The following is a 15,576-nucleotide window of genomic DNA, read 5'->3' on the forward strand; positions in this document are numbered from 1 at the left end:
GTCACAGTGATCTGTGATGTGACAGATCAGCGATCTGTCACAGGACAGTGATGTCCCACCTGGGACTATGTAATAAAGTAAAAAAAAAAAAAAAAAAAAAGTGTAAAAATAATTTTTAAAAAATCGCCAAATAAATTAGTAAAAAAAAAAAAAAATATTCCCCAATAAATTCATTTTTTGAAAATAAAAAAAAACAAAACAATAAAAGTACACATATTAGGTATCGCCACGTCTGTAACGACCCGCCCTATAAAACTGTCCCATTAGTTAACCCCTTTAGCGAACCCCTTAAAAAATAAAAATAAAAAACGAAGCAAAAAATAATGATTTAATATCATACCGCCAAACAAAAAGTGTAATAACGCGCGATCAAAAAGACGCATATAAATATCCATGGTACCGCTGAAAACGTCATCTTGTCCCGCAAAAAACGAGCTGCCACACAGCATCATCAGCAAAAAAATAAAAAAGTTATAGCTCGCAGAATAAAGCGATGCAAAAATAATTATTTTTTATATAAAATAGTTTTCATTGCATAAAACCGACAAAACATAAAAAAACGACCTAAATGAGGTATCGCGGTAACTGTACTGACCCGAAGAATAAAACCGCTTTATCAATTTTACCGCACGCGGAACGGTGTAAACGCACTCCCCCAAAAGAAATTCATGAAACGCTGGTTTTTGTTCATTCTGCGTCCCAAAAATCGGAATCAAAAAATGTCACATGCCCGAAAATGGTACCAATAAAAACGTCAACTCGTCCCGCAAAAAATAAGACCTCACATGACTCGGTGGGTCAAAATACGGAAAAATTATAGCTCTCAATATGTGGTGATGCAAAAACTATTTTTACAATAAAAAGCGTCTTTTAGCGTGCGACAGCTGCCAAAAATAAAAACCGCCATAAATAGTAAATCAAACCCCCCGTTATCGCCCCCTTAGTTAGGGAAAAATAGTAAAATTAAAAAAATGTATTTATTTCCATTTTTCCATTAGGGCTAGGGTTAGGGCTAGGGTTAGGGCGAGGGTTAGGGCTAGGGTTAGGGTTAGGGTTAGGGCTAGGGTTAGGGTTAGGGCTAGGGATAGGGCTTGGGTTAGGGCTAGGGTTAGGGCTGAGATTAGGGTTAGGGGTGTGTTGGGGTTCGGGTTGGAGTTAGAATTGGGGGTTACCACTGTTTGGGCACATCAGGGGCTCTCCAAATGCAACATTGCATCTGATCTCAATTCCAGCCAATTCTGAGTTGAAAAAGTCATATGGTGCTCCTTCCCTTCCAAGCTCTGCCATGCGCCCAAACAGTGTTTTACCCCCACATGTAGGGTATCAGCCTACTCAGGACAAATTGCAAAACAATTTTTGGGGTCCAATTTCTCCTGTTACCCTTAGGAAAATAAAAAATTGGGGGCAAAAATATCATTTTTGTGGAAAAAAATGATTTTTTTATTTTCACGTCCGAGCGTTATAAACTTCTGTGAAGCACTTGGGGGTTCAAAGTGCTCACCACACATCTAGATAAGTTCCGTGGGGGGGTCTAGTGTCCAAAATGGGGTCACTTGTTGGGAGTTTCAATAGTTTAGGTACATCAGGGGCTCTCCAAACGCACATGACACCCGCAGACCATTCCATCAAAGTCTGCATTCCAAAATGGCACTGCTTCCCTTCCGAGCCCCGACGTGTGTCCATACAGTAGTTTTCTCCCACATATGGGGTGTCAGCGTACTCATGACAAATTGGACAACAACTTTTGCGGTCCAATTTCTCCTGTTACCCTTGGGAAAATGAAAAAATTGGGGACTAATTGATCGTGTTTGTGGAAAAAATACGATTTTTTTATTTTCATGCCCGGGCATTATAAACTTCTGTGAAGCCCTTGGGGGTTCAAAGTGCTCACCACACATCTAGATAAGTTCCTTAGGGGTTCTCATTTCCAAAATGGGGTCATTTGTGGGGGTTTCCACTGTTTAGGTACATTAGGGGCTCTCCAAAGGCAACATGACACCTGCAGACCATTCCATCAAAGTCTGCATTCCAAAACGTCACTACTTCCCTTCCGAGCCCTGACGTGTGTCCATACAGTAGTTTTCTCCCACATATGGGGTGTCTGCATACTCAGGACAAATTGGACAACAACTTTTGGGGTTCAATTTCTCCTGTTACCCTTGGGAAAATAAAAAAATTGGGGACAAATTGATCATGTTTGGGGAAAAAATACAATTTTTTTATTTTCATGCCCCGGCATTATAAATTTCTGTGAAGCCCTTGGGGGTTCAAAGTGCTCACCTCACATCTAGATAAGTTCCTTAGGGGGTCTAGTTTTCAAAATGAGGTTATTTGTGGGGGGTTTCCACTGTTTAGGTACATTAGGGGCTCTCCAAAGGCAACATGACACCCGCAGACCATTCCATCAATGTCTGCATTCCAAAACGTCACTACTTCCCTTCCGATCCCCGACGTGTTCCCATACAGTAGTTTTCTCCCACATATGGGGTATCAGCATACTCAGGACAAATTGGACAACAACTTTTGGGGTTCAATTTCTCCTGTTACCCTTGGGAAAATAAAAAAGATGGTGACTAAAAGATCATGTTTGTGGAAAAAATACGAATTTTTTATTTTCACGCCCGGGCGTTATAAACTTCTGTGAAGAACTGGGGGGTTCAATGTGCTCACCACACATCTAGATAAGTTCCTTGGTGGGTCTAGTTTACAAAATGGTGTCATTTGTGGGGGGTTTCCACTGTTTAGGTACATCAGGGGTTTTCCAATCGCGACATGGTGTCCGATCTCAATTCCAGCCAAAAATGTCAAATGGCACTGCTTCCCTTCCGAGCTCTGCCATGCGCCCAAATAGTGGTTTACCCCCACATGTGGGGTATCAGCGTACTCAGGACAAATTGCACAATAACTTTTAGGGTGCTGTTACCCTTGGAAAAATAAGAATTGAGGGTGAAAAGATCATTTTTGTGGAAAAAATATGATTTTTTAATTGTACGGCTTTATGTTATAAACTTCTGTGAAGCCCTTGGGGGTTCAAAGTTCTCACCACACATCTAGATAAGTTCCTTAGGGGGTCTAGTTTCCAAAATGGTGTCATTTGTGGGGGGTTTCCACTGTTTAGGTACATCAGGGGTTTTCCAATCGCGACATGGTGCCCGATCTCAATTCCAGCCAAAAACGTCAAATGGCGCTGATTCCCTTCCGAGCTCTGCCATGCGCCCAAATAGTGGTTTACCCCCACATGTGGGGTATCAGCGTACTCAGGACAAATTGCACAATAACTTTTAGGGTGCTGTTACCCTTGGAAAAATAAGAATTGAGGGTGAAAAGATCATTTTTGTGGAAAAAATATGATTTTTTAATTGTACGGCTTTATGTTATAAACTTCTGTGAAGCCCTCGGGGGTTCAAAGTTCTCACCACACATCTAGATAAGTTCCTTAGGGGGTCTAGTTTCCAAAATGGTGTCATTTGTGGGGGGTTTCCACTGTTTTGGTACATCAGGGGTTTTCCAATCGCGACATGATGTCCGATCACAATTCCAGCCAAAAACATCAAATGGCGCTGCTTCCCTTCCGAGCTCTGCCATGCGCCTAAATAGTGGTTTACCCCCACATGTGGGGTATCAGCATACTCAGGACAAATTGCACAATAACTTTTAGGGTCCTGTTACCTTTGGGAAAATAAAAATTGGGGTGAAAAGATCATTTTTGTGGAAAAAATATGATTTTTTAATTGTACCGCTGTACGTTATAAACTTCTGTAAAGCCCTTGTGCGTTCAAAGTTCTTACCACATATCTAGATAAGTTCCTTGGGGGGTCTAGTTTCCAAAATGGGGTCACTTGTAGGGGGTTTCCACTGTTTAGGTACATCAGGGACTCTCCAAACGTGACAAGGCGTCCGATCTGAATTCCAGCCAATTTTGCATTGAAAAAGTCAAACGGCGCTCCTTCCATTCTGAGCTCTGCCATGCGCCGAAACAGTCGTTCCCCCCACAAATCAGGTATCAGTGTACTCAGGACAAATTGCACAATAACTTTTGCAGTCCAATTTCTCCTGTTACCCTTGGTAAAATAAAAAAAATTGAACCTGAAGTATTGTTTTTGTGAAAAAAAGTTAGATGTTCATTTTTTTTTAAATATTCAAAAAAATTCCTGTGACGCACCTAAAGGGTTAATAAACTTCTCGAATGTGGTTTTCAGCACCTTAAGGGGTGCAGTTTTTAGAATGGTGTCACTTTTGGGTATTTTCTATCATATAGACCCCTCAAAGTGGCTTCAAATGTGATGTGGTCCTAAAAATAAAATGGTGTTGTAAAAATGAGAAATCGCTGGTCAACTTTTAACCCTTATAACTTCCTAACAAAAAAAAATTTTGGTTCCAAAATTGTGCTGATGTAAAGTAAACATGTGGGAAATGTTAGTTATCAAGTTTTTTGTGTGCCGTATCTCTGTGATTTAAGGGCATAAAAATTAAAAGTTGGAAAATTGCGAAATTTTCAAAATTTTTGCCAAATTTCCATTTTTTTCACAAATAAACGCAAGTTATTTGAATGAAATTTTACCACTAACATGAAGTACAATATGTCACGAGAAAACAATGTCAGAATCACCAGGATCCATAGAAGCGTTCCAGAGTTATGACCTCATAAATGTACAGTGGTCAGAATTTTAAAAATTGGCCGGTCATGAACGTGCAAACCACCCTTGGGTGTGAAGGGGTTAAGGCAAAAACTCAAAATTCAATTCATACACCACAAGACATGAGTCTAAATTTCCAAATGTACAAATTTTATTAAATGCAATAGCATGATATACATTACTCAATAAAGAACATAGATAAAATAAGGACACTGCTATCCAAATAGGGAGCCTATATTGCACAATTGCCCAAAACAGTATATACTAATTGAATAAGTGCATGAAGACATCATACATATGCTAAACAGAGGTTACATCCATGAAAAATGCATCTGAACTGAAAGGAACTTTCCACAGTGGAAACAGGCATAACCAATCAACAGGTTCATATGGATTCTAGGTATACATATTGTACTACTCAGCTATTACTAAGTACCTCGACCATATAGCATTACAGTATGAACCCAAACAAAGTTTAGTAGATAAAAGGATGTTTACACCAAGGCACTTACATAGTTAAAGTGTGTGGCACTGGCTTCCCTGTCGCCCCAACGCGCGTTTCACTTCTTCATCAGGAGGCGTATCTAAGGGCTTGTTGAATGGGCGTTATATACTGTGGACAGCCAATCACATAGGGACAACTGTCCACGTCACTAAGTCGCGCTGTAGCGCATCCCAACTACGTGTTTCCACTTCCTGCCCCATGGCGCACGTGCCGCTGACGTCACCTTCCTTGAACAAAGAGACTACGCAGACGTGGAGTAGGAGCGGCGATGCGTCGCTATAGCGACCGCGCAAGCGCACGCCTCTCCTAGTGTCTGCTTACCGGACAGTCGGAGCTGACGAAGCCGGACATGCGCGCTGGGCAACAGTGGTTAGATTGTCATATACAAGGAACTATATAATGGGTCAATTAAGCTATGTGTGAAAAATATAAAGTGACATAGTGTATAGCTTATAATAATAAAATTGCAACTAGAATATATAGCCAATATTTGTGAAAATAACAAAATAATATATTATTATAATTATTAATATTATTAATATCAATTATAATGATATTCAATTAAGGTACATATTGGAGTGAAAAAACACCCTGGGAAAGTGCATACATATATAAAAATTATACACGTAAGAAAACGCAGACATCATACTAAATACAAAAAACAAAAAATAAAAAATAATTAAAAAATTTTTTTGCAAAATTTCTTGTGCATTTCATGAAGTCCCTTGTAATACAATCCATGTTGTTTATGTCTCACGTTCATAAGGGATAACCCAGTGAAAAATATCCGTCCATTTATAATAGAGCCTAGACAGGAAGATAGAAAGACATGAAAAATTAAAATCGAATAAAATAAAATAACCAGCCCTCTAAAACCCAGTAAAAACCCAAACAAAAATGTTTAATTAAAGAAATGAACTAAACCCAAAACTCTCATTCAACCCAAAGGGGGTAATGGAGTGCCATCTGTATATCCACCTACTTTCGACCTGGGATAAACTTTTGAATAAGTCACCCCCCCTAGGACCAAGGGTCACCTGATCAATCGCTTTAACCACAAGCTTACTTGAATCCGAATTATGATGATCTTTAAAATGTTTCGCAAGAGTCTTCAACGTATCCATGGGATCCGAGTTCTTTGCCTTTTCAATATCACGTACATGTTCCCGTACACAAATTTTTAATTCTCGAGTAGTCATTCCTACATAGATCAATCCACAAGGACATTGAGCGTGATATATGACCCCTGTAGATGAACAAGTGAGGCGATGCAAAATTTTAAAATTGCGGGACCCATCAAAATTGGAAAAGTCTTTACATTTCACTAAATATCTGCAAGCTTTACAAAGCCCACACGGAAAGAAGCCCTTTATGGACTGACTAGCCAAATTAGTTCTAGAACGCTCATAGTGACTTCTCACAAGCAAGTCACGCAGATTTTTTGATCTTTTGGCAGTAACTAAAGGGGACGGGGAAATAAAATTTTTAATAATGGGATCCATTTTAAGAACATCCCAATGTTTCTGAAAAATCCCTTTCAAGTCCTCCCATTGATTGTTAAATGGATTGATCAATCTAACCGGTGGATTAACATTTTTATCCTTACTAAAGGACTTATATAACAATTCATTCCTTGTTACTCCACTTGCTCTCTGGTAACCTCGCCGAATGGTTCTATGGCTATATCCACGTTCACGAAATCTAGAATATAAATCCCTAGCCTGATATTAAAATGTTTCTTGATCAAGCAGATTCTTTTAATTCAAAGATGCTGACCAATCGGGATACTGCTGATGGTCGACCGCAGATGTGAAGAGTCTGCATGTAAAAGGGCATTAGTAGACGTGGGCTTGCGGTACACATCGGTAGACAAAAGACCATCATCCTAACATTGAATGTCCACATCCAAAAAATTAACCCTATGACCATAAGTGTGGGTCAACTTGATATTTAGACAATTATTATTGAGTTCAACCATCAAAGCATCCAACTGTTCTACCGAGCCTTCCCAGATGAACCAGATGTCATCGATATAACGAATCCATTTATGGATTCTATCCATCTGGCTCACCGGGTAGCTCTGGAATATATCTCATTCCCAAGCCCCAAGGAACAGGTTGGCATATGAGGGGGCACAACATGCCCCCATGGCAGTACCTTGGAGCTGAAGGAACACCTGGTCATTAAAAGTAAAACAGTTGTGCTTCAATATGAACTCAAGAAGAAGAATTATGGTCTCAATCAGAGGTTTCTCAAGATTACTGGAATTTAAATACCATGACACAGCACGCAAACCATCCTCATGTCTTATAGAGGTATACAGACTCTCCACATCCGCAGTCACCATCAGCATATTTTCCTGTAACATCAACCCATCAAAATGACCAAGGGCAGATGTCGTGTCCTTGATAAAGGAAGGTAAGGTGGAAACTAGTGGTTTTAAATAGTGGTCAATGAATTGACATACCACCTCACAAAGACCTCCATTCCCAGAGACTATGGGTCTCCCTGGTGGATCAGTCGGATTTTTATGCAATTTTGGAATTAAATAGAATGTTGGAAGTCGCGGTTTAATTCCAATAATTGTGTCCTTCATTTTTTTGGAAATAATGTTCTTCTCAAACGCCTTGATAACAATTTCACATAGTTTTTCTTGAAAGGACACCAACGGATTATGTGTCAATTTCTTGTAACAATTTTTATCCGAAAGCAACCTCATAGCTTGTTTCTCATAGAGTATATTCGGCCAAATAACCAAGTTCCCACCTTTGTCGGCGGGTTTGAATGTTACATCGGACCAAGATTTCAACTCCCTTATGGCAGTCTCAATGGACAATCTGTTCTTATTTTTAAAGGGAGTAATTCTTAGCTTCTCAATATCAGTGGAAACCAGACCAGTTTTACAAAAATGTCAACTGCCGGACAAATGTTAAGACTGGGAAATTTTTTTGGTTTGTTAAAAATATAATGTGGAAAATCATTAACCTCAGAGGTACCATTCTCATCCACCAGGGATTCCAAAATAGCCAGGGCTTCCCTCTCTTCCCTAGTATCAAGTCCCATATTCATATTAGATTTTTCGTGAAATCGTTTAAGGATCAATTTTCTGGCAAACAAATGGACGTCCTTTATTGCCGTGAATAGGTCTAAAGGAGTACCAGGAGAAAATGTTAAACCTTTCTCAAGTAAATTAATCTGAATATCAGAAAGACAATGTTCCGATAAATTTACTACCTTAGGATGATAATTACGTCTGAAATCTTCATGTTTAGCCTTGTAGTCATGAAATTTCCTTTTTCCACCAAATCTTGTTCTAACCCTTGAATAACTACCAGATTCTGATTCAGAATTGGAGGATAAACTGCTTGCATGTGAAGACAGAGAAATATTGGAAGAACTCCTATTCAAAGGTTTATCCAATTTGCTAGTTTTAGACTGCCAACGATACACCTTCTTGGTTTCATAGTCACAAACATCTCTTTGATATTTCTTAGTTTTAATTGTGCTAATATCTTGTTCCCATTTACTCAAATCACGCTCAAGGTCTTTGTAGAAAGAATTCAGCTCCTCAATTTGAAATTTCTGACTCATCGAATTCTGTGACTGTTCAATCTGTAAATCAGTCTCAGCAAGTAATTTAACATTCTTTTCGTTGATAATTTGCATGAAAGACAAAGAACAATTAGTTGCACATTCCTCCCATTTTTTAAGAAGCAACTCATCATCCAATTCAAAAGACGGAAATAATTGGACACGTAAGCCCCTTGGGATTATTTTCAATCTTAAATAGTTGTCCAGTGAAATTTTAGTCCACCATAATCGTGTCTTTTTGTGAACAAGGTTTCTATGGTTCCGGGTCAGTTCCTTAAAATCAGAATGGGTATCATTAAAATTGGATGCAGTTCCTGGAACAAATATATTAGAAGCTTCTTGTAACCAGGTCAATTCCCTAGCTTTAAGGTCCATCGTGACCAAATTTGGGTATAAACTGTCAAAAAACAGAAACAACAATAATAACCAACAAACCCAATAAATATATGTAAGGCAAAAACTCAAAATTCGATTCATACACCACAAGACATGAGTCTAAATTGCCAAATGTACAAATTTTATTAAATGCAATAGCATGATATACATTACTCAATAAAGAACATAGATAAAATAAGGACACTGCTATCCAAATAGGGAGCCTATATTGCACAATTGCCCAAAACAGTATATACTAGTTGAATAAGTGCATGAAGACATCATACATATGCTAAACAGAGGTTACATCCATGAAAAATGCTTCTGAACTGAAAGGAACTTTCCACAGTGGAAACAGGCATAACCAATCAACAGGTTCATATGGATTCTAGGTATACATATTGTACTACTCAGTTATTACTAAGTACCTCGACCATATAGCATTACAGTATGAACCCAAACAAAGTTTAGTAGATAAAAGGATGTTTACACCAAGGCACTTACATAGTTAAAGTGTGTGGCACTGGCTTCCCTGTCGCCCCAATGCGCGTTTCGCTTCTTCGTCAGGAGGCGTATCTAAGGGCTTGTTGAATGGGCGTTATATACTGTGGACAGCCAATCACATAGGGACAACCGTCCACGTCACTAAGTCGCGCTGTAGCGCATCCCAACTACGTGTCTCCACTTCCTGCCCCATGGCGCATATTTCGCTGATGTCACCTTCCTTGAACAAAGAGACTACCGGTTCACAGACGTGGAGTAGGAGCGGCGACGCGTCGCTATAACGACCGCGCAAGCGCACTCCTCTCCTAGTGTCTGCTTACCGGACAGTCGGAGCTGACGAAGCCGGACATACGCGCTGAACAACAGTGGTTAGATTGTCATATACAAGGAACTATATAATGGGTCAATTAAGCTATGTGTGAAAAATATAAAGTGACATAGTGTATAGCTTATAATAATAAAATTGCAACTAGAATATATAGCCAATATTTGTGAAAATAACAAAATAATATATTATTATTATTATAATTATTAATATTATTAATATCAATTATAATGATATTAATGATATTCAATTAAGGTACATATTGGAGTGAGAAAACATCCTGGGAAAGTGCATACATATATATAAATTATACACGTGAGAAAACGCAGACATCTTACTAAATGTACCTTAAATGAATATTAATAATTATAATAATATATTATTTTGTTATTTTCACAAATATTGGCTATATATTCTAGTTGCAATTTTATTATTATAAGCTATACACTATGTCACTTTATATTTTTCACACATAGCTTAATTGACCCCTTATATAGTTCCTTGTATATGACAATCTAACCACTGTTGCCCAGCGCGCATGTCCGGCTTCGTCAGCTCCGACTGTCCGGTAAGCAGACACTAGGAGAGGAGTGCGCTTGCGCGGTCGCTATAGCGACGCGTCGCCGCTCCTACTCCACGTCTGCGTAGTCTCTTTGTTCAAGGAAGGTGACGTCAGCGGCACATGCGCCATGGGGCAGGAAGTGGAGACACGTAGTTGGGATGCGCTACAGCGCGACTTAGTGACGTGGACGGTTGTCCCTATGCGATTGGCTGTCCACAGTAACGCCCATTCAACAAGCCCTTAGATACGCCTCCTGACGAAGAAGCGAAACGCGCGTTGGGGCGACAGGGAAGCCAGTGCCACACACTTTAACTATGTAAGTGCCTTGGTGTAAACATCCTTTTATCTACTAAACTTTGTTTGGGTTCATACTATAATGCTATATGGTCGAGGTACTTAGTAATAGCTGAGTAGTACAATATGTATACCTAGAATCCATATGAACCTGTTGATTGGTTATGCCTGTTTCCACTGTGGAAAGTTCCTTTCAGTTCAGATGCATTTTTCATGGATGTAACCTCTGTTTAGCATATGTATGATGTCTTCATGCACTTATTCAATTAGTATATACTGTTTTGGGCAATTGTGCAATATAGGCTCCCTATTTGGATAGCAGTGTCCTTATTTTATCTATGTTCTTTATTGAGTAATGTATATCATGCTATTGCATTTAATAAAATTTGTACATTTGGCAATTTAGACTCATGTCTTGTGGTGTATAAATATGGAAATGTGTAGGCTATTATGCAACAAAGCAAATTACAATGTGGTGAGGGTGTAAAATTCGCTCAAACTGTTGCTTGTGTCCATCTGCAGTGCTTTTGCAATCCTTGAGCGAAGAAACCATTTTATTCTACAAGGGCCAGTGTGTATGCTGTTTAAAGGGGCCAATGCACAATTTCCCTCCTCTTACAAGTTATGCAGAAAGATGCTGTGTTATTATCATATTATGGTTAAAGAAAGACAGCAGCGTAGCTTAAGTAAAAAAAATCAGTTCTTGCCACTAATGTGTATGATGAAGATGACAGCACTGTGGGCTCTTAATCTCCCAAGCAGAACAAGAAATACACCAGCACTCACTGTTTATCTTTTTGTTTATGACAATATATATTACAGACAAACCCAGAGGAAACAGAATGGGGGAGCATTATTTTTGTTAAGCACTGTACTATGCCAATTTCAATGTGAGGAATAATTGGATTAAGGTATATACGCTGTTATAGTTTTCACTATGTATTGTTATTGAGTGTCCTTTAATGACCTGGAAAAAATGATTACAATAATAAATAACTGAATGTTGTTTTAACCCCTTAGTGAGCAAGCTATTTTTTACCTTTTGAGCAGGACAAATTTTAGAAATCTGACCAGTGTCACTGTCACGCTGCTGCTATGCAGGTAGATGCAAGCTCCACTAGATGGCAATAGAGTGGAGGAAGGACTGCACACAGCATGAGCTGGTGTGCAGTGTAGCAGCGAGGCTGCCACCAGGTGGCGGCAGAATAGTCGAACAAGCCGAGTCGATCTTAGTTGTTGCGCAGTACCAAAGGAATAAACAAACACAGAGTCAGAAGCAAGCCAAATGGGTAAGTATCGGTCAGAAGCAGATATGACAAAGACAAGAGACAAACAGCAGATCAAGGTCCAAGCCGAACCAGATACCAGGGAGTCCAAGACATGAAAGGTAAACACTGAGTCGGGACGGGGAGTGGGGGACAACCAGACACAGGGAGTACAAGACATGAAAGGGAAACACTGAGTCGGGACAGGAGTGGGGGACAAACAGACACAGGCAAAGTCGCAACAGCAGGAGGACAAATCATAGTACTACCAGAATCAGATACTCACATCGTAGGCAGAAAATATAATTGACATGGCCTGCAGGACGCAGCAGGATGAAATAGCAAACCTGAATCCAAAATGAGGCCAGGCAAAGTAAACCCTTGACATGATCAGCATGGGAAAAGGGCAGACAGTACTCAAAAGCCAGACTGGATCATGACAGTACCCTCCTCTCAAGGGGGGCCACCGGACCCGCAGGTTTTCCAGGATAATGTGCATGTGTAGGGAGGAGGACCCCCACAGAGTGTCCGGGCCAGAACCAAGGGGACCGTCATCTGAGTTCCTAAGGAAACAGTACCCGGGGAACAGAGGAGGAGAGTGGACTGTTGAGAGTGACAGGACAGCAAGGGGAGGAGTATAAAAGGAGCAGGGAGCGTGCAGAGGAGTCAGTTGGTGATACGTCAGACACAGAGCAGGAGACGGAGAGGGCGTGAGAGAGTGGGAAGGACACTGCCAGTTCAGAGAAGAGACCAGCAGCAGAGGGTAGATATGCAATGGCCCTCAGGAAAGAGGCGCCGAGCTTACCGACAGGGGACTGTCCCTTCACCCCAATCCCAGGTTACGATCTACCCCCGGTCATCCTTGGCCGTTACCGCTGAGCTCGAGCTCTCCGCGGCCTGTTCGCTCCCTCTCCCGGCTGCTGCCATTCCCCTTCAGCCCGCGGTTGCGGCCTGCCTGCTGCCACCCGCGGACGCTGCCGGTTCACGTCAGCTCGTGGTTGCGGCCTGTCTATCACCGCACACAGCTGCCTTCACCCCGCTGCAGTCGGCAGTTGGGGCCTGTTCCTCATCAACAGAGACACTCTGCACATAGCCCCAGGCTGTGCGCGCGGCCAGTAAACCGCCACTCTTGAACACTGCGACGCAACCCTGCTTGGGGACAGGAGTCCCATTGAACTCGCTAAAAAGCACAACCCCGCTGTTACAACAGGGAGTTACTCCAAATCAGGACTCCATCAGGGCCTGTTGTACCCCAACTCCTCCTGGGCGCTGGGGCGCCGAAGACTACTCCAAATCTTCAGCAGCTGGGCCCAGCAGTTGCTAGGACAAGGTAGCCTCTTCAAAGATGCCACAGCAGCCTCATCAAAGATGCCAGAACAGCCTTATCAAAGACACCAAAGCAGCTTCATCAACAATGCAGCTTCCACAGAGGCGCCGAGGGACGTCAGGACGGATAAGTGACATTATAGAGTATAAGGACCCATAGACGGCCATACCGTGGCCCCATAGTAACAGGCCTCGGCCGGGTTAGTCGTGTTCTTTTCAAATAGTGTTTGGTTGTACTGAGTCCCTGCGAGGACAACTGCTGTTACCCATTTTTGGTTGCTTAGTATAGCCCTAGCGGCTTTAAATTATAAAAAGTTTGCTTTTCAAAATTCAACCAGTCTCACGTCTCGTCACTGCATCCTGTGAACCTGCTGTTACCTACACATGAAACACCCAAACCAGACGATCAGCATGGACTAAACGCACCGGAACCCAAGATCGCTCCTTAGGACCGTTAACCTTCCAATTTTTTAAACCTTCAGGTGCTATGCAGGAATTAATGGAAAGTGCAATGAAAAAAAAATAATTTTACCTCTAAAATGTTGATTTAGCCCCAATTTTTTCACTTTTGCCACAGGTAACCCCATAAAGTGGACAGCACAGTTTGTTACCCACTTTCTTACAAGTTCAGCAAATACTCCACATGTAGTCAAAAAGTTCTGTTTGGACAAACGGCAGGGCTTGGAACAGAAGATGCAATATTTGAATTTTGGAATGTAAATTTGCCTCAAACAGATTGTGGGAACCATGTCGCATTTGCAAGGTGCCTAAACAGCAGAAATCCCCCACAAGTGACCCCATTTTGGAAATTGGATCTCTCATGGATTTTATCTAGGGGTATAGTGAGCATTTTGAACCTACAGGTTCCTTCACAGAATTTGATAACTTTAGGTCATCATATTGAATATGTTAACGTTTGAAAAACCCTAACCTTAAGCCTAACCCTAACTCTAACCATAATGGCAATAAAATGAAAGAAATAACAATCTTAAAATAAAAAACTGCTTTTATCTGACTAGAGGCATGTCATGGGGGGTTGATTAAGCAGCAGCACAGAGAGGCACAGCCCAAATGCTGTCCTATTTACTAATTATTGGGCCTTTGATCACTGTGATTGGGTCTATTACAGTGATCAAAAGTCCATGAGCAATAGTAAAAATCCCTGCGGTTGCTGGGTGAAGGCAGGCAGATCTGAGTGGGTGCTCAGCGCATGTGCCCGCCATTTTGCTTCATGAAGAGGCTGCAGAGGGCTGAGGGATGGCGTCACCGGTATCGAGGTTTCACAAGGGGCTTGGGGATATAATTTCTCTCGCCTCTGACATGTTATATCATGTCAGAGGAGAGATAAATGATTTTTACACTGGATCTCACCTTCTTTTTATGTGATCACTGTTATTTGTTATTTGTTTTCAGACTCTGGGGGGCACTATTACTATATTCTCAATTGCCATTTTAAACCGGCGATGAGGGAATAAGGCCCCTTAGTGGCCACCACTTTTATGAGTATCAGTGGTTGTTAAGGAGTTAAAGAAGTATTTATAGTTTCCCTTATTAACAGATGATGGAAAGAGAAGGGTTCACAATTTTTAATTTAGCTCCTGCTAGGCAATAGTTTATTTCCATTTACAAGAACTGCACATTAATGGTGGAGCCAGGAGAAAAAGTAGAGGGCTAAGATTAATTTCACATGTACCGCCAGGTTTGGTAAATTGTAAAATACCCAGTAACATATTGCTTCTTTTGGAGATTTAGTGGGGGCTGGTGTGCTGCAGATACACCTACAATTCATAAAAAATATTAGCCCAAGTAGAGTATGAGATCATCCTCCTAACATTTTTCATACAGCATGGCTTGTGTACAATCCTTGTGTAGTGGCCAGAGGTACAGCTAGTATCCCAGGCAGGTACAGACTGGGGCTGAAATCCAGCCCTGGCATTGGAAATCACACAGGCCCATGTTGCCCCCCATCCCCAAGAACCAGATGGGATATATTACTAATATTACCCTGGATGGAGGAAAGGAAGATTTTCTACATGACCAATATTTCTAATGATACCCGTGTGATACCAGTGGCCTGCTGGGGTAAGTGATGGAGTCAGCGACTTGGTGTTCCATCACAACTCTTAACAGTATGAGAATACCTATTCTGTTAGCAACGTAGCAGACAAGGCAGCCCACAACCAGACAGGCAC

The sequence above is a fragment of the Dendrobates tinctorius genome, unplaced genomic scaffold (assembly GCF_039654945.1).
Source record: "Dendrobates tinctorius isolate UK_male_01 unplaced genomic scaffold, ASM3965494v1 ptg000081l, whole genome shotgun sequence".
Lineage (NCBI taxonomy): Eukaryota > Metazoa > Chordata > Amphibia > Anura > Dendrobatidae > Dendrobates > Dendrobates tinctorius.